Source organism: Meles meles, chromosome 15 (genome assembly GCF_922984935.1).
Source record: "Meles meles chromosome 15, mMelMel3.1 paternal haplotype, whole genome shotgun sequence".
NCBI classification, from domain to species: domain Eukaryota; kingdom Metazoa; phylum Chordata; class Mammalia; order Carnivora; family Mustelidae; genus Meles; species Meles meles.
In genome coordinates this window covers 5,683,517-5,703,577 of record NC_060080.1, presented here as the reverse complement: position 1 = coordinate 5,703,577, position 20,061 = coordinate 5,683,517, and the positions used below count along the sequence as shown (strand labels likewise).

The window sequence follows — 20,061 nt, the reverse complement described above, 5'->3', positions numbered from 1 at the left end:
TTTTTGGGAGGGGGGGGGTCTCTGGATTGCTAAAGGAAAACACCTTCCTTTCCCATGCTGAGAAACAGAAAGGAAATAAATTCATTATAATTCTATGATGAACTGAGGGGTCATCTTCCTTAGGGGTAATCACCGTTGAACATTCTACTTTGATAATTAGCCTTTTATTATGCATATATTCCTTTAAAGATTTTTTTAAGAGAGAGAGAGAGAGAGAGGAAAGAAAGAGCGAGCAGGGAGAGTGGCAGAAGGAGAGGAAGAAGCTGGGAGCCCGATGCAGGACTCGATCCCAGCACCCTGGGACCATGACCTGAGCCGAAGGCAGACGCTTCACTGACTGAGCCGCCCAGGCGCCCCTCATATATTCCTTTGCTGAAGTCAAGAACAACTACTTTGTTGTTCGTCCATGAATTCCTACAGGTATGTATTTCTTTCCATCAGTGCGTCTGCCCCTTCAGCATGACTTTTTAAAAAAAGATTTTTATTTTTATTTATTTATCAGAGAGAGAGAGAGAGAGAGCACGCATGCAAATGTAGGCCGAGTGGCAGGCAGAGGCAGAGAGAGAAGCAGGCTCCCCGTTGAGCAAGGAGCCCTATGCGGGACTCGATCCAATGACCCTGGGAACCGACTAAGCCACTCAGGCGTCCCTCCCTTCAGCGTGATTTTTATGGTTTACTGTTACTGCTGCTACCGTTTATTATTTCTCTTATTATTCCGTGGCACAGATCAAGTGTTCACAGTGTGCCAGGGCCGATGCCAGGGGCTTATGTAAAAGCCAGGCCTTACTGCCCACTGCCGGGGTGAGATTCCCTCACTGGCCCATTGAGGCTGACAGTGTTTAGGCCGTGTGCCGAAGACTGGCCTTGAGAGTGGGGGTCTCCGCGAAGCCAGGTGTCCCCGGGGTCACACCCTCACCTGGTGCTGCACGTCTGTTCCCCATCTGAGTTCTAAGTCTCGGCCCCATCCCCCTCCCCATCCGACTCCGGTTTCCCGCCATTCAGAACAAGCCTCCGATTAAATCCTCGTAGCTCCGCATTTGCGCAGGGTCTCTTCTTGTGGCTTCAGAGAAATTCTAGCTGTAGAATAGCAAAGGCAGAGGTCACCTTAGCTCTTGGCGTGTGCTTCCCATTGTTCCTCTCTCCAGAACTAGAAGCTTTAGGAGAAATGCCCTGAACCAGACATGGAGCAGGCAAAGGGAGCGGACGGGATGCTGAGGCTGAAAACATCAGACTCATCCAAAGCCAGACGGAGATGCGGAGGATGGAGGGAGACCGCGGGACCCCAGCCGGTGCCTTCGTCTCTGCCAAAGCCAGGAGCCCTTGATTGACAGCAGGTAAAAGGGACAACCTGTAGGGTATGGGGTCTCCCAGCCACATCATCTAAAGTTATGGGTATCTGTCAAATGCTGACTTTCCATTTGCCTTGAATAAAAAAAAAAAACCAAAAACCAAAAACCAAAAAACAACAACAAAAAACAAAACCCAAAATCATGCGGGCCTTTATTGTCTTTCTCTGCTATAGCCAAGCCTGAAGCTCACGCCAACGTTTCCCACGTAGAAATGTCAGACAAAATCCCAGTGCCATCAAACGAGACCTTTTTTCCTCCACCTGCACATTATGACTCTAATAAACACGTTATCAGCTCATGAAAATGATGGCAAACAGGTGACTGAAGGATTTGTTAAGTCAGCAGCAAAGATTAACAGTTCTTTTCAGAGAAAGCTGTGAGAGGTTCCCCTATTTAAAACAATTGTGGCATGCGAATTTTCAGCACTTAAATCATTATCGGCAATTAGTCTTGTCAAAAAGGTTGCAGCTGGCTTCAATTACAGGTAAGATTTTTATAATTTGAACTTAGTAGTGCGTCTGATAAGTAGGACTTGGAGGAACACCCTTTGGGAGATTGACAATTTGAGGAAAACTTCAAGGTATTTCAAAATTCAAAAATTCATTATTTTCAGCAACGCTTTGTTCCTGACATCTATTATTAAGCTTCTAGAAAAATTTCCATGAACTTCATCCTTCGGCTGTATTCTTCCCTAACAGAAAATTACTGGTGATTAAAAAAATTGCTTTTTAAATTATAAATCACTAGATGTACATTATATACCCCAATTCTGAGCAGTGCAAAGGATGAAAATAAAAATGTCTTTGTAGACATCTTCTCGTCCTCCATCCACCCAGCTCCAGACCTAAGCAATTTGGGGTTTCAACCTTCTAGAAATTACCACTGTAATTTCATCTGGAATTATTTTACCCCTGTATCTTAATCAATTAACTTTGGAGCATTAAGTCTTCACCAAGGAAGATGTGGGGGAGGCGCCTGGCTGGCTCCTTTGGTAGAGCACATGACCCCTGATCTTGGGGTTGTGAGTTCAAGCCCCAGGTAGGGGTTAAGAAAGGAAGGAACGAAGGAAGGTTGACTTAATGCCTTTACATACCCTCTCATCTTTCCTTCATATCTTGACTTTTGCTGGTTATGTACTTTCTAAGTTTGTCTGTAGTTTCACAACTTTAAGCATTATGCTTACCTATTTCTTCATCTACCAACTATAGATTTTTACCGTTTTCCTAGGTGTGTAGCAGTATCTGAGGCTGTTTTAAATTTTTATTTATTTATTTGTTCAGCGTAACAGTGTTCATTGTTTTGGCACAACACCCAGTGCTCCATGCAATACGTGCCCTCCCTAATGCCCACCACCTGTTCCCCCAACCTCCCACCCCTGACTCTTCAAAACCCTCAGGTTGTTTTTCAGAGTCCACAGTCTCTTATGGTTTGCCTCCCCCTCCAATTTTTTTTTTTTAAATAAACATATAATGTATTTTTATCCCCAGGGGTACAGGTCTGTGAATCGCCAGGTTTACACACTTCACAGCACTCATAATAGCACATACCCTCCCCAATGTCCATAGCCCCCTCCCCCTCTCCCAATCCACCTCCCCCCAGCAACCCCCAGTTTGTTTTGTGAGATTAAGAGTCATTTATGTTTTATCTCCCTCCCAATCCCATCTTGTTTCATTTATTCTTCTCCTATCCCCCTAACCCCCCATGTTGCTTCTCCATGTCCTCATATCAGGGAGATCATATGATAGTTGTCTTTCTCCGATTGACTTATTTCACTAAGCATGATACGCTCTAGTTCCATCCACGTTGTCGCAAATGGCAAGATTTCATTTCTTTTGATGGCTGCATAGTATTCCATTGTGTATATATACCACATCTTCTTTATCCATTCATCTGTTGATGGACATCTAGGTTCTTTCCATAGTTTGGCTATTGTAGACATTGCTGCTATAAACATTCGGGTACACGTGCCCCTTCGGATCACTATGTTTGTATCTTTAGGGTAAATACCCAGTAGTGCAATGGCTGGGTCATAGGGTAGTTCTATTTTCAACATTTTGAGGAACCTCCATGCTGTTTTCCAGAGTGGTTGCACCAGCTTGCATACTTTTGCTCATTTTTAAGTCCATTTCTTACCTTCTTACTGTTGAGGGTTTTTTTTTTTCTTTTTAAGATTCTTAAAATTTATTTGGCAGAGAGAAGCACAGCAAGAGAGGGAACACAAGCAGGGAGAGTGGGAGAGGAAGAAGCAGGCTTAGCCCGATGCGGGGCTCAATCCCAGGACCCTGGGATTATGCCCTGAGCTGCAGGCAGACGCTTAACAACTGAGCCACCCGGGTGCCCCCTTACTGTTGAGTTTTGAGTGATTTTTGGGTACATTTTGGGTAATAGTTGTTTCTTAGATATGTCTTTTGCAAGTATTTTCTCCCAGTCTGTGACTTGTCTTCTCATTCTTCTGACATCGTCTTGCCCAGAGCAGAGGTTTGTAATTTTAAGGACGAGCAGCTTATTAATGATTTCTTTCCTGGATCACACCCTTGGAGCTATAGAACAGCTAGAGAGCCATGAACCTGAGGCATTATCTCTTGATTCCCCATTAATAAAGGTGAGAAAATTAGCATCTTTACAATCCCCAACTTTCTTCCCTCTTTTTCCAGCTATGCCATCATACTTCCATATTATAGTTCTATGTTTATCGTAACTAAAACATTTTCTAGGCTCCTAAGGATCGATTCTAAAAAAGAAGAGTTAAAAAAGCAGCGTTTCTATTACTATGATTATTTAGTAATTTTCCCTGAAAAACAGATTAAGGAAGGGTTCTGTGTTACTAAATTGGTGCTATTTGAAGGGTAATCTTCTAAGAGTCAGGACTACATGTAATTTTTATTTTCTTGAACTTTACCTATTGCTCAAAGTTAGGGCGTCTTTAAATTTGCTCCATCTTTGGGCCATGTGTGTTCTGTGCAGCTACCTTCCCTTTCCTCTCATCCCTGATGTGTCTTTTTTCTTTCTTTCTTTCTTTTTTTTTTTTTTTAAGATTTATTTATTTATTTGAGAGAGACAGAGAGAGCAGGGAAAGGGGCGCGGAGAAAGGGAGAGAGTCTCAAGTAGACTCCTCACTGACAGGGAGCCCAACACGGGGCTCGATCCCAGGACCCTGAGCTTGTGACCTGAGCTGAAATCTGGAGTTGGTTTCTTAACTGACTGAGCCACTCAGACGCCCTTGTCCCCACTGGTGTTTCTTATGTCCTTTCTTTTCTTTGTTTTTTATTTTTGTAACTGCTCACTGAAGGAACATATGCACCCTCATGTCTTTGAGACCTTTCAGGATCTTAATCATACAATGTACGTAACCAGGTTTGTTTCTAAGACAGAAAGACGAAGACCTTCGTGGAGCATGCTTGGTTTCTCTCTTCATGGGTCCGTTGCTTTCTAAACACGCCACAGAGCTCTCAGCCTTGGATCGCTCTCCTTGATGTCCTCCTTGTTCACTGCAAGTTAAATTTTATAGCATCTTTTTTCTTGATGTCCATTTTCATTTTCCCCAAGTGTAACTTCTCTGAGCCACAGCGTCTCCGTCTATCAGCTTAGGATAAATATAATGTTGTAGGGTTGATGTGAAGGTTCAAAATTAGTTTCTGCATCGTGCTAAGAAGACGACCTAGCAAGTATTGCTTGGCAATAGTTTCAGAAAGGGAAACTCTCTGAGTCCAAAAACTCTCAAAATACCTTTATTTATAATACCCGACTTGGCTGATAGTTTGGAATAGCCTTTCAGTTTTCCCATAAAGTCTAAAATGTTTCGCTTCTTCATCCCCCAACATTACATTCTATTGGTACGTCTGAGGTCTGTTTAGTTCTTGTCCTTTGTAGATGATCTTTATTTTTTTTTCTCTCCCTTCTAGAAACAGTGAGGGCTCTCGTTTTATTGTTGGGGTTCTACAACGTTAACAGAGTACAGGAGGTAGATTTGTATTCTCTTCCGCTCATCCTGTTTGATACTGGCTATGCCCTTTCTATTTGAAAACTCAGGTCTCACTTTAGTCAAGAAGATTCTCTTCTTTTATTTCTCTATTTCCTCCTATTATCCTTGTTATCTGCCTCTGGAGATCTCTCTAAGGATGCTTTAAAATGTAAAAAACTCTCTTCTGTTTCAATGATCATTGCTCTTTTCACTGGGGTCAGTTGTCCATTTCTTTCTCTTGAATATTTCATCTATTTATTTTTCCTTTTCAAATTCCTGGTGATTTTTGGTTGAGTCTCCATGAGTGTGGAGTGAAGGTAGCTGATGAACGAGGGTAGCTGGTGTGGTTTCCTGGGCAAATGTGTTGGTCTATAAAGCAGCACCGTCACCCTCTTGACCTGGACGCCCATGGGCAGCTCTGGCGGCAGGTGTACTTCCCCGGATGTAGGAAAGCAGAGACCGGGCTTGGGACCTCCCATGACAGGCACTTTCCCCAACGTATCCCAGTTCCTCGGAAGTAAATAATACATCCAGTAAAATAAGGGCCACGATTTCATTGTCTCATAAGCAAATTCCTCCATTGGCTGAATTTCCCTGTTGGGGGAAGAAGGCAGTGAGGCATGTTAGGAGGGACTGAATGGCCGGGAAGGACGAGGCGGAGAGTTGGTAGGACGGGGTGAATGTGTGCAGAGATGAGGTACCACCATGTTTCTCCATTCACTATTGCCTATGGGTCACCCATTTTGTTGCTGCTAAAGAAGCCAACAGCCTGATGGGCCTTCCTGGGGGGCCCTCCTGCATTCCCAGGGGCATGGCTCACTAGACGCTCTTAGCTGAGTCAATGTGGCTGTCTCCTCTGGCTTGGTCCTTATTTCCGGGGTCTCCTTGCAATGTCTGACCCTTCTGGGATCTCTGCAGGTGGCAGCCATCACCTCCGGGGATAAACCTTGACTTTAGCCCACATCTTAAGTCCACTTGAAGTGGGGGGAGGTCCCATAGCCTCCTCCCACCCACAGCCCCAAAGCTGACGTCAGTGCTTTTCCTGCTTTCTCCTTCCAGGTTCCCATTTTGCCTCGTGGTGCCCTACCTACACGGTTGCCCAAGCTGAGAGGCAGGACACATCACACAGAGTTTGAGCTGCTTTAACAAATACCACAGCCGGAGGGGCTTTATTTTTCACTGTTTTGGAGGCCGGAAGTCTGAGGTCGGGGTGCTGGCATGGGCAGGTGAGGCCCTCCTCCTGGTTTGCAGGCGCATGCGGTCTGGCAGAGAGGGAGGTCCCCTCTCTGGTGTCTTTTCCAGGAAGGGCCCCAGTCTTATTGAGGAGGCTCCACACTCATGACCTGCTCACCTCCCAGAGACTCCCCTCCTGATGCTGTCACGCTGGGGACTAGGCTTCGATGCATTGGTTTTGGGGGGACACACACTTTCAGTCTGTAGACTGCCTTGTATCTTTCACACGTCTGTTGTGCGTCTCCTTCACCATCTTCTCTTTCCTGAGCCCAAGTCCTCCTCGTCCTGGTCTACGTGGTCTCTAGATGTTTTCTCCCTGCGTATGTATCTCTCTCCCACAATGCTGCACATCCAGAGGGTGGCCTTCCTGCTCCAGGGCCCGGTGTGTGGGACCATATCTGTCTGTCTGTCCTCTTCTCTAAGCGTCCTCAGCACCCCACCCCAATCTCTTATGCATCCACAACGACAACAACAACGACATCCAGGGGTAAGGAAGCCCCCCATGGGCCGGGCTGTTCGTTCTTCTCCTGTTTGCTTCGCTGCTGATCTCCAGGGCCCAGAGCAGGGCACATCATACCGTCGGTGTTCAAGAGTAAGGTGTGCGTACACTCAGTACCTATTTCTATCCATCCTTCCTGTGTGTCTTCTCCAGCTCCTGCCCTAGTCTTCGGATTTTCCCTCTTTCCCTCCCTGTCCCGTGGCCCAGACACATACAGACGACCCTGTGGCAGTACCTTTCTGAGAGTGGAATAGTGGAGGAGGATGCAGTGGCCACACCTGTGGCTACATCCCGTGGGCTCGAGCAGTGTTACTCCGCTCTGGGGAAGCTACTCCTCTCTGGGGAAGCTACTCCACTCTGGGGAAGCTACTCCAACCGGAAGTTACAGATGACATTGCTACTTGGTTGACCTGTCCTGTAAAGCATGTTGGGATTTAGGGCCCCGATTGGTGAATTAACGAGATGCGTGTTGGCGTCACACCCTGCACCTTCTAGGTCTTTAACTCCGGCGTTTCCTCCAGGTGTGGGATATATTTTCGATTTCCTATCTTGGTGTGGATGTTCGGGGAGGGCGCATTTCTGGGACTTCCACTGAATTTTCCCACTGTGGTCATTCTGACCTCCTACTCCAGAAACGAATGTAGTAGTTCTTCCCATTTCCAGAGTCCCTTTAAATTATACCCTAGGGGTTTGGGGGAAGACCATGTATTTATTGGTTGTGTGACCCGGGGAAGTCACTCTGAGCCAGACCAAGCCAGGTCTTCCTTACCCCTGGCCCACACACCTCCACCTTGACACAGGGCTCAGAGATCCTGCCTTAGGCCCCCAGTTATCAGCGTCATCTCCATCTTGCGCCCAGCAGTCTCAAGGGGTCTGGGCATCCCCTGTCCTCTAGCGTGTGTGGTCACCCAAGTGGATGGTATGGCCTTTTGGGAGAAGAATGAGGGGAGTCTTTCCCCTGCGCACTTGCTGTGATGCCACGGGTCTTTCTTCCCGGAGACCCACCTGTTCTTCAGGAAGTGGGCCTGGGGCCCGAGAACTGGCTTAGGTCCAGGTACCAAGTCTGGTACTGAGATGTGGCTTTTTCTTGGGACAGTTTGATTATCTTGATCCAGCCTCTCGATTATCTTTCCTTGAATTTTTTTTTTCTTTTTTGAGTGTATAGATTGAACAGTGCTCTTGCGACCGCCTGTCTCTCTTGGTCCTAAGCATGCTGTGTCCACCACACTCTGGGTCAGGCGCCTGCGGTCGCTACTCCGGCCATGTTGCCCAACTCTCATCGTGGCCCCCTTGCACGTGGTTCGATGCTCCAGGGGCTTTTATCACTTCAAGCCTCCACCAGTGCATTTCCATTAAGCAGTCCAGCTGGGCGACGACGGGATGGCCCTTCTGGGGTGTTGGCACTGCCCCCCGACGGCAGGCGGGGCAGGGGATGCTTCCTCCTGGGCTCCTTGATGAGCGTGGTTGGTTGGCTTTCCGACCTCGTGTAACAGATCTGCTCTGCAAAGACCACTTCCCTGAGCCGCCTCCTCCTCTATCCCACTGCGTGGAGGGCAGTCTGGGCATTTAGGCTGCTTCCTTGCAGGCCGTCCTAGCAGCATGGCAGCCCCGCCTTGGGGCCTTGCCAGATTATCACACGGTCCATATTACGGAAGATTCGCCCGCACGGAGGCATGCTCCCTATTGCACACTTAGGTTCTGTGTCTCCCAATCCGGCCCATGTGGGGTCCTGGTGAGGGCTCTAGGCTGGGTCCTATCGTCTCTTCTTCCCTGTAGCAGCCCCAGAGCTTCCCAATGGGGTGTTGCTATAACTTTTTCTGTGGGTGGAAGAGTGCGTAGGAGTCGATCTTGGGGCGTACCTGCTGCCGGTGGGGCAGAGACCTCTGCAGAATTTTCCAGAAAGGGCAGAGCACTAGCCTTCGACAGGAAGAGAGGGCCTCTTCTGCAGGCGCAGAGGGTCCTCGAAGGGATTTTTGTGTGACCTCTGACCTAGAAATCCCCATGATAATGATCAGGGTCCCCACTCCCTTCCAATCAGAGTCTCCCACTGGCATCGTGGGCTTGTTGGGCCTGAGGATTTAACCTTCTCTGGAGCTCTGCAGCCCTGATGACTAAGTCCTGAGCCTGACCTTCAGCTTTCCTGAATCCGTGGCTAAAAGGGATGCGTCTTCTTCAATGTTGCCACTGAGGCCTCTGATTTGCACGATTCGCCTTAAAGTGGCGATTAGTAACTCTTAGGCTTACTTTGTCTTTCTCCAACAGATGATGACGCTTGGTGACAGCCATTCAACTCCATTATCCGCATAATGATCGCCTTCTGAAGCTCTCCCGTGTCTGAGATACTGTAGCTCTCAGTACCTTGCTTCCCTTCCATGGTGTCTGTCCCAGTGCACCAGTGGGAAAAGTGTTAACGGTGCCACCGTGACGACCTGCCAAGGGCTTCCAGAATCCCACCTGCCACTGGCGCCAGGGCCTCATTGCTGGCTGTTCCCCTTTAGTGGATGGAGCTGTGCACCCCAGCGCTGAGTTCTCATATCTAAATTGCTATTTATAGACAATCTGTGATGGCCTGGTGCCTTGGGAGTGTAAGGAAGATGTCGCATGTCTTCAGCCTTTGTTTCAATGAGGAGTCCAGGATGCAGTGCGTTCCCGCTGCATTGATTTGAAAATACCTGTGTATGCGCAGAGGTGAGGACAGACACCTGCCAGGTCCAGGGGTGGCCATCCTGATGGGAGCAGGCAGATATGGTGGGGACCTACGAAACACGCCCCAGAAGAGAGAAGCACCTTAGGTCAAGAGTGGACTTGTTTTGAAAAAACAGAAGTGGCTACAGACTTAGGTAAATGAAGAAAGAGAAAGACAAGATTTGAAGAATCTGGTAAATAATAGTCTTTGTGTGTCCTCAGACTTTATACTTTTTCAAGATTAAAAAAAATGTATAATCAAGGCTTTAATTCTCATCACCAAATTAATACACTCAGCTACACTGTTCTCTTGGGAAGGACCTGGGAATAATTTCTTGACGCATGACACATGACACGTCACCAACCCCTCTTCTGGTTCTGCCCTGTCCCATCCCACAGACCGTTTCTTCCCTGTCCTCCTTTCTTCCACCCATCTTTCCTTCCTCTCGTACCTATTTATTGAGCGCGTAGCCTGTGCCACACACCAGTCTAGTCCTGGGTCTGTTGTGTCTTTCCCCGGGTCTTGACGATCTGGTCCCAGGATCACCCAACCAGAAGGGTCTGTTGTGTCTTTCCTGGGGCCTCATCAGCATGGGAATGACCTCCAGACAGATTCCCTCTTGGATGCGTCTAGGTCCTTCGACACAGAGTTCCTCGGTGGCATAATGAAGGGGACGATATTCACATTGATGGAAGGGGTCTTAATTATTATTTATAAAGGGTGTTGAGTGTGCAAAGCATAAATGCACCAACCGCGAATTTAGATTGGACCCCATTTTATTGACTTTCGGCAATTTCTAGCATGGTGTTCGGGCAGGGCGTCAGAGGTTTGAAATATTACCAACTGCCTATATTTTGTAATATAAAAAAATCTCATTAAGGAAAACACATCCTTTAGAGTTATCCCTTCCCCAAGAAATCCCATGCAAGCACACAGGCATGGTAGCTTTTCTTTCCCCTCAATGCAAGGGCCAAAGCATACAGCAATTAATCTTTTGTTTACTTGAAACTTTCCCATTCACAAGGTTTCATTTTCACATCCAAACTCCCTGCTCTTTTGTGCAGGGAATAATGGTACTGTATTTCTAATTACGAGGCCTCGCTGCAACTTCTGAATACCGCTTTTCTTCCCTCTTCCTCTTCTTCTAAGAAATGCCCATGAGAAGCAGAATTTGTATTTTCCCTGGTTTGCAAGTACCATCCTGTGGGGCGCTCTCCGTTTGGTCCTCTGCTCCCTCTTCTGTGTTTGGACTATAGCGTAAATAAGGCCCGCTCAAGATTCCCACTGGCGAGGAGCTGCTTTTTTGTAACCAACCCTTTCAAGCCAGGTTTTTTCAAATAATAAAAATAAGTTATAAAAACCATCCCCTGGGAGCCGCTGTCAGGCCACACAGTTGGTAATTTCAAGGGGCGGGAGCTGCAGTCCTCATTCTGCTTCACTTTCCCATGATTCCAGCTGATTTCTTTGAAGTCACGACGGCTTTCATCAAGTTTGGTCATTCCAGGAAATGGACGGCCTCGCGCGCACGTTCTGGGGAAGGTAAGGAAACATAGCAGGTGTGCGGTTGCCGCGGCGAGGGTTTGGCCCAGGGAGGGAAGGGATGGTAGTGTCCTCGTCTCGGACTTGTCCGGGCTCGGCTCTGTTGTGACCCGGAGGAACGGAAGAATGAATGACGGAAAGAGCGGACGAGTGATAGCAGGTGAGCAATCAGTCATCGGATTTGCTCTGCCGCTAGAGCCGCGGGGTGTGCAACGGCTCTTCCTCCCTCTGCTTCTGCTTCCCCCATTTGGTTAGAATTTCATTCGTATTTAGATGTCCCGCCCTCCCTCCCTCCCCTCCTCCTTTTCTTCTCCATCTTCTTTTACAGATCAGGATCTCAGGACGTGGGAGCCATCAGCTCACATCTATCAAACCACTAGTTCTACGGCTCTCTCGAGCATTCTTTTGTCTCCTCGACTATGTCTTATCCTCACATAATATCCCCAAGCAGAGCCAATTTGTCCCTGAGGTATGGTGGGGACAGTGCCTGAGGCCTGAGATACTTTCAGGGGCTTATGAAATATTTTAATTTTAATTAGAACTGAAATGGGAAATTTTACATGGAAGAAAATGACTTAATAAACAATATTAACATAGTCCTCTTTTTATCGCCGTGGAGGAATATATAATTTTATATACTGTATTTTGGGAGAAAGGACCCATGGAGGCAAACATGCCTGGAGCCCATGAAGGTCATACCGAGGCCCTGTCCCAAAGGCTTCGTATCTTCTGATAGAGCCCGTGGTTCTCGGTCTTGGCTGCATATATGGCCATGTAGGCCACTCGCCCTTCTTAGGGATTCGGAATTAATAGGTCGGGGAGGGGCCTCAGGCCTGGGTGATTTGCAAGCCCCTCCGGTTATCTGGATATGAGGTCAGGACTGAAAACCACTGGGTGTTAGATGCTTTCAAATTCTCCTGTACACGGCAGGCACCTGGGTGTCTCCAGAATGGAGATTCGGACTCAGAACCCAGGGGCGAGGCCAAGACCCTGCATTTCTGACAAGCCCCCAGGTGTGCTGCTGCCGGCACATGGCCCCCTCCCGCTCCCCCCACCCACCCCCAGTTCCCCACCTCCCGTTCCCCACCCCTCCCCACCCCCCCGGAGCAGGGAACTAGGCCAGGTGGGTTCTGCGTTGCGGGGACATGCCACTCTCTGCCTGGACTTCCAGCACCGTGATGATGATAGGAGCCGCTCTCTGTTGAGCACCTGTTGGCTAGCCTCCAGCCGTGTTCTCCCGTTCTCCGTGCGGCTTGTAACGTCGTACCTGCCTTCCGAGCAGGTGGTTTTTCCCTCTATTCCAGATGAGTGAGTGGAGGTTTGGAGAAGCGCAGATCGGAGCCCAGGACGCCACACAGCGGACTGGTGGCGCTGGGATTCGAGTCAGGTCGGACTGAGCCTTTGGCCCCCGCTCACGGCCCGCGTTCCGGGGACTCGGCTCTCCCACCCGAGGCCCCGGGTGAGCTTTGGTGGAACTGTCCACGCGGTGCTCTGTGACGGCGTCTGAGCTTTCTCTCGGCTGCACCTCATTGTTCGTGCGTCAAGTGGGTCTCTTCTCCTCTCTCGTGAGCCTGCATCCCTCGAGCAGGGCTGCGAGTGTGAACACCACCATCCGCCGGGGGGACACGGGTTATCAGGAAGGGCAGCAGGTGACACGGGCAGAGAGTAGCGTCTTCTAAGGGGATGACCCTACTTCAGAGGAAAAGCACGGACAGCTGCGCACATGTGTGGGGCTCCGAGGCCAGTGAATGCCGATCTAGTGACCATGTCTCGCGTCTCCAGGGCCCACTGTCTGGTCACACGGTCTGCTTCTCGGTCTGCTTGCTGAGCAGTGCTGCTCGGTTTTGGTTTGAGGTTTTGGCCTCTGACCACCAGCCTTGAGCCACCTGTGTGGTGCCGTAGCTGACGGCCTTCTCATCCTCCTGGGATGCATCTGTCTCTTCCTGGCTATCACAATGTTCTTGCCCTTCCCGGGGCCGCTCAGATTGGGCTTCTTCCAGGGAGCCCTCCCAGCTCCTGACTTGGTGCCTTTCCTTCACAGCACTGACGGGGACTGGCTGCATGAGCCCCATCAATTTCGTGCTTAATGTTCCCCCCTCCCGGGGGCTCGCTCTGAATCTCCTCCTTACCCCACAGTCCCTAACAGGTGTCGGCGACACCAGCCCTCAGTGCGTCTTTGGAATTTGGCTGGATTTGTGGGCGTCCGTTCTGCATCATGGATGGATCAGGGAGCTGGTGAACGGCCACCGTGGGCACAGGGACGTCGGCCATTGTGTCCCTCAGCTGCAGCACTGTCGTGGTGAGGAAGACCCCGGGAGAAGCTTGAACAGAGACAGAGCCTGCATGACTGTGTGCGTCTGTGCATGTGCGTGTGTGTGTGTGTTTATCCGTATCCCAGAGCCCACGTTACCTACACGTAGAGGTGAGGACGGCAGTGGGACGTTCGTCTCACCCAGGTGGGTGTCCCACCCCAGGTCTCCCTTATCCATCCCCATTTTGTCTTTTCCTTCCTCTGAAGGGATTCATGGTGCAGGAGCAGCAGGAGCAACTTTTCTTACTGAAAACATTGTCAAAAGTGTTGCCAGAAATGATCTCCCGCGTGACCTCTCGTGGGGCAGCCTTTAATGTGGCGACCCACCCCTCCCCATTCCCAGGCTTTACCAGACACAGGAGCTTCTGGGCATCTCTCATTCCCAAGGGCTGCGATTACATCTCTGACAATTCATGACCCCCCAGGGTGGGTTTTTTTTTTTTTTTTAAACTTGTAGAAATAAATCAATTATTTAAGGCCGTGACTTTGATCACTATGAGCTGCTGTTTGGTGGAAAACCTCTTTGTTCTCAGGAGCTCCCTCCCTGCCCAGCATGTGGGCAGCCCTTCCTTCAGAGGCCCGGCTGTCCCCAGGGCATCAGGTGCACGCCACAGCCTTGGCCTCGGTGGCCAGGCGCCCCCCACAATGGCATTTGCACCGGCCACCCCACAGCGGCTGAGCAGACACGGAGCGTGCCCGTGGTGCCCGTGATCTTCACCCCTTCCAAGGTGGAGCTGCTCCCTGCCCGTGGCGGGGATCCATACCGTGTTTTCTGAAGCAACCCTTGCACTGGTTGGGTGATAACAATTTGGGGTCACTTGGGATCTGCATGAATTAGTGTTTATATCATATTAACGAGATGTTAATTGCTCTCGCAACCTTTTTGATGCAAATTAATCTAGCGCTGTTTGTAACGTCATGTACCCAGTGTAATACCTTCCAGCCTTTCCATTATTGTCAAAGCAATTAGTGGCGCACTGGTAATGAATAGGGGCTCCGGTCTGCTCACCGCTACACATCAGGTGTCTTTTGGGGAGGAAAGAGATTGTTCCGACATTGTTAGGGTCACTTGAAAGTTATAGTCTCACCCAAACACAGGGACATCTGACAGGAGCCGCAGTGACATCTGCGTGTGGAATTTGCCTGGATGGGACCAGGCTGCAGGGGTATGGACTCTAATGCTGTCTAAGACCCCCACCCTTGTTTGCGTCCTCTCTGCTTTCTTTGTGGATGACCAGCGTGAGTGAGCGGGGCTGAACGGGGGCCTGAAGCAGACGGGAGACTGTGCCCCTCATTTGTACTTAGCAAGATGTCCTCCAGTACTCAAACCACAGAGAAGATGGAGTAGAGGCTCCACAATAAGAAACTACGAGTATGTAGAATGGCCCACTTGCCCCATCTGATTGTACCCCACTGTTAACCCCACGGGCTGTCCAGAAGGGTATCAAAGGCCAAGGGGCCTGGGAACTGCCGCTGGGGGGAAACCACTGTTTGGAAACTAAAGAACCTAAAACAAGTGACAACCAGTCTTTATTTCAAATTTTTGACATTTGGCACATCATGGATTTTTTTTGCATTAATTTTTTTTTTTTTTAAATTTTTTATTTATTTATTTATTTTTTTTTCTCATTTTATTTATTTTTTCAGCGTAACAGTATCCATTCTTTTTGCACAACACCCAGTGCTCCATGCAAAACGTGCCTTCTCCATTACCCACCACCTGTTCCCCCAACCTCCCACCCCTGACCCTTCAAAACCCTCAGGTTGCCCCAACCTCCCACCCCTGACCCTTCAAAACCCTCAGGTTGTTTTTCAGAGTCCATAGTCTCTTATGGTTCGCTTCCCCTCCCCAATGTCCATAGCCCGCTCCCCCTCCCCCAATCCCACCTCCCCGCAGCAACCCCCAGTTTGTTTTGTGAGATTAAGAGTCATTTATGGTTTGTCTCCCTCCCAATTTGCATTAATTTTAATTTTTATTTATTTTTTAGGAGAGACAGAGAGAGAGCGAGCACACATGCAGAAGCACAGGCAGGGACAGAGGGAGAGGGAGAGAGAGAATCCCAAGCAGACTCCCCACTGAGCGTGGAGCCCGATGTGGGGCTCGATCCTATGACCCCAGATCATGACCTGAGCCAAAACCAGGAGTTAGATGCCAAACCGACTGAGCCACCCGGGCGTGCCTGCGTTAATTTTTACGTTTAAAACTATTACATGAAAAATCATTTTTTCTTGATTTCTGAGATTTTTGGTTTCTTTTCAAACGGTGTCTCGCTAGCCTCTTCCCAACCCTCCCTGGTGCGGTTAAATGGGTGACTGTATTGATTTTTGCAAGGACGATGGCCCTGGTTTAGACGGAGTATTGCTACAGGGTTTGGGGATCCCGGGACTTTCCTGGGCTTCCCAACTTTTTAAACATTTGGGGAAAATCCCAGCATCTTCATTATCTTTGAAACTGAGAGACCCATCACTCAGCTAGGCAGCTGGTGACAGGGTTTTCATAGAGGCAGCTGTTTTCAATCTTCTCAGATACAGGCAGCATAGGATAAATAATACCAATGATTCTCCAGATAAAGTTGAGTCATCTGCTCATGGGCAGCGTTGACGACGGACAGTGGACGTAGACAGTGGATTTTCGTCCGGCTCTTCCACCTTCTGGCTGAGTCCTTTCCGATAGGTTGCTCAAGATCATCGAACCTCTATTTTCTTACCAGAAATGAAAATGATGCCTATTTATAAATTAAATTATATTAATAAAGAAAACAATCTGGGCAAAGGGTTTGACACACGCGAGACCCGGCCCATTCCTAGTTTCCCTCTTCATCTGAACGGAGGAACTGTGTTCACAAATGAATTCTCAGTTCAGTGTTGCTGCCAAGGGTCAGGTGGTCTTTTTTTTTTATTTTGTCACACAGCTAGGAGATCCCAGTTGCTGAAAGTCACTGTATTTCCCCCAAACCCTGAGATTCCAGCACAGTCCCTTGCTATATGGTAGGACCTGTAGCATAGGCAAAGCCCACCATTAGCTCTGGAAGAACTTGGGCTCCTCATGGACGCATGCCAGTCCCTTCTCTTCTCCCTGGGGCACCTCCCTTTATTCTCCTTTCTTCCCCAGAAAGAGCTCTGTGTGCCACAGAGACTTCCACTGCTGCAGGAGGGAGGGGACACCAGTGAGGGCACCGCTGTCACCATGTGAGATGGTCCTTACTGTGTCCAAAATGCTCTGGGTTCTTCACAGATGTAAAAGAGATGCTTTCTGGGTTCAGGACTGTGGGTGTTGCTGTTCACCCTATAGCCTAATCCTGTATTACAAGCCTCCCCTGAAGGGAGATGCTACCAGCTGGTGGTCCCAACCTCCACTTCCAATCCCCCTTACATTTTCTACCTTCTAGCTAGGAGTAGCCACCCGGTACAATGATGGCAAAAGGACGGCCAAGGGACAAAAGGAAGGGACAAAAGGAAGCCGAGTTTGTTTAGAGTTCCTGAAAACTTTTGCTACCGTGTTGACCTCTTTCTTCTTTTGGATAAAACAAATGAAGGTGTGGTAGATTGTGCCCCTATAGTTCTCGCCAATTGGAGGCCCCTAGAGTCTTTGAATGGCATCCCGAACCAGGTAAATGAGTCTCTTTTTTGTTTAAGCCACTGTGGTTATGTTTTCTGTCTCTTTGAACCAAAAACCTTCCTTTCTGGTGCACCACCAGCTCCAGTCCTCCAGGATCCGTCCAGACTCTGCAGCTGATAATCATGAGACAAAGCCACTCAGTGCTTGGGACGGTCATCCCTGTGATGTGATGAAGCCTGTGTCCCTGGTGTTCTCTACCCTTCAGAGGAGTCATCTTACCAGGCCCAAAGCTCCTGAGGCCGGAAGAGCCCTTCAGGGTCCTCCCCATGTTTCAGCGGCACCTGCCCAGACATGTCCATCTGAACTGCAGCCTTTGCTTGGGCTCCAGCTGGGTCTCCTGCTTCTTGAAAGTCATCATGAGGCTCTTGATTGAGAAAAGATATGGTGTCTGCAAAGTCAATCCCTGAGCAGGGAGACTTCTTGACACCATTGCTAAATGCCAAAATATGGCCTTATTTGGAGATGTTCTTAAAAACCTCCCCTTTGGATTTAGAATTTGTTGGTGAAAGGATATACAATACTTATGTCAAATGGGAGGACAAGGGTGTTGCAGAGACAGGAAGAAGTCAGGAACTGTGATGTTCAGCAAAGACGCCTTCCAGATAAAGCAAGTGTGTTGGAGTGAGGGGCATCGTACTTTGCTTTTCCACAAGGCCGAAGTCTCATGATGCAGATGGCGAGGTTGGGGTCCTCAGACTGCTCATTCAGTCCTCCTCCCTCTTGGACTCTATGGCATTGCCAGGCCCTGGGGCCCCTCTGGCCTCTTTGTCCCTCCTTCCAGCTGGGTCCTGCCCATCACCACCTGTTGACATCTGAACCGATTACTAATGTCAGCAGCAGGGGAACACATAGCTGATGTAAATTCAGTTTTCCAAAGACTCTGTGAGTCTTAACTCAAAGGAATGAATAGGAGTTTGGGTACCAGAATAGACTTGTTGGGTTGGGAGGCTGATGAGCATTGGTGAGTCGTGGAAGCATGACATTTTTTTTTAATCAGGCAGTAAGAAGCATAACCCTCTTCCAAAATTCTTATTATATACAAGGGTGGCATATGTTTATCTAGAATAGCTCCTGATGAATCCGCTTTTTAAAAAAGCTGTAGACAAAAACAGTCTTCTGTAGGTTGTGGCAACTGTGAGGATGCTAATTTTATAATGAGCCATGAATTGATTGACAGGAAACAAAACAATAATGGGGTAGAAGACAATTGGCTGAGAGACAGAAGCAGACAACTCACAGGAGGTGATTTGGTTGGCAGAGGAGGCCGAGGACACTTGAATCATGACTCCGTAAGCCAAGCGTGGGAAGGAGTTCTGGCCAGAGGTCCCGTGGCTCAGTCAAGAGCTCAAGTTGGGGCTTGGAAGAGCAGAAGGCCCTGGCAGTTGACTTGGCTGCACTCTCCAGGGAGAACCTTGTTGCCTCGTTGAAGGGATGTCTGGGGCTGAGGGATGGGGAAGGAGGTACTCACCGAGCCAAGGCAGCAACACCTCTAGCTCAGCCGCAGAGAACCATGGCGTCCTGACTTCCAAAGAGTTCCAAAGAGAAACCTACCTGGTCTAGGAGATGAGCTTCTAGAAGAAGAGCCTGGTTTGGGTTTTCCAATTTCATCTGTCTTCCTGTAGTTTGCCTGTCTCTGAATAACACGTTAATGAAACTCGACGCCCAGACTCTAGCGATTGCACTGTTGGGGGGCGGGGTCCTTTGGCTCTGCTGTTTCCAGATGTGGCCTGATGTTTGCTCATGGTACTCACCCTGGAGTGTCTGCTGATTGAATGGAAGCACTTGTGGGTGGACTGAATGAAACAGAGCCCTGCGGTCTGGGAGAGGAGAAGCTCGTATTCCCTTGCTGCTGGTGCTGGAGGGACCGGCCTCTAGTTTGGGAAATTCCTGCTCCAGTAGACTTTCTTTCCCTATAGATTCAATGTGCTCTCATGAAAAACTGGTAAGAGACAAGACATGTCAGTTTTGGGGCCAGACATCTGCCTCTGGGGCTGCTACCCCAAACCACAACAATAACAACAGAAGAAGGATGATATGGGCACATTATCTTGGGGTTTTTCATGAATGGTTTTGGTTGGGCACGGGATGGCACATTCCAGGTGTGATTTTTGAATAAACTTGAATTTTCACTTGATCTAATTTTTAAATGGGCCCCTTTGTAGAGGTCTTTGCAAAGTCAAGTTGACTGAACTTCCAAAAAGCACCAATGTGCCGACACCTTCCCTAGATGCCGAAATGTCCCTTGCTGTCCTGGTTACATGGTGGCCCTCCTCTGGTAAGACCGGGGTCTGTTTTTGCCACCCACGCCTCTCACGGCTCCGGACACATAGTCAGCCCTCATGGGCATTCTGCTGAAAGGACCATCAATGCTAAGATGCCTTTAAAGTCTATCTTTCATGCACCGTGTGAAGTCCATGGTTTGAACAATGAGCTGTTTCACACCAACCGCCTCCAAGTTTTAGGACAAAATTTATTTTTTTTACCTGAAGCATAAAAATACAGTACTCTGCTTCCTAAATCTTGCCCAGATAAACAGGTCATGGGTCTTTCCAGGCATAGTGAAGTCTTTTGGGCAATAGCTTGTGAAGCATTCACAAATTAAGATGCACATTCAATTATAATTCCGTAGTTCACTTTGGGTGCCTGCCCTGGTGTGTGTGTGTGTGTGTGTGTGTGTGTGTGTGTGTGTGTGTGTACGCATTCTCACGTGGGGACCAACAGCATCGCGCACAGGACATTTCACGTTTTATGCGGCGGCTCTCTGCTGGGCTAGCCCTCGGGCCTGATGCCGCTCTCGCTCTCATTGCAGATGTCCTCGCAAGAAGTAAGATCATGTACAAAGGCTTTAAAAAAAAAATCCCTGG

At 48.8% G+C, this 20,061-nt stretch overlaps 1 long non-coding RNA gene across 8 annotated transcripts; it reads left to right on the top strand.

Annotated features, from left to right (window-relative positions):
* The first annotated feature begins 273 nt into the window (after positions 1-273).
* LOC123925446 lies at positions 274-14,959 on the top strand. Of its 8 annotated transcripts, none has more exons than XR_006815011.1 (7): positions 274-420; positions 1,146-1,334; positions 6,370-6,536; positions 9,305-9,921; positions 11,184-12,726; positions 13,404-13,566; positions 14,817-14,959. It is a non-coding gene; the product is annotated as an uncharacterized LOC123925446 (long non-coding RNA). The 8 variants fall into 8 exon arrangements; XR_006815012.1 differs by lacking the exon at positions 14,817-14,959 and having other exon boundaries at positions 11,184-11,267; positions 12,572-12,726; positions 13,404-13,991; XR_006815010.1 differs by lacking the exon at positions 14,817-14,959 and having other exon boundaries at positions 11,184-11,267; positions 11,596-12,726; positions 13,404-13,991.
* The last annotated feature ends 5,102 nt before the right edge of the window (positions 14,960-20,061 follow it).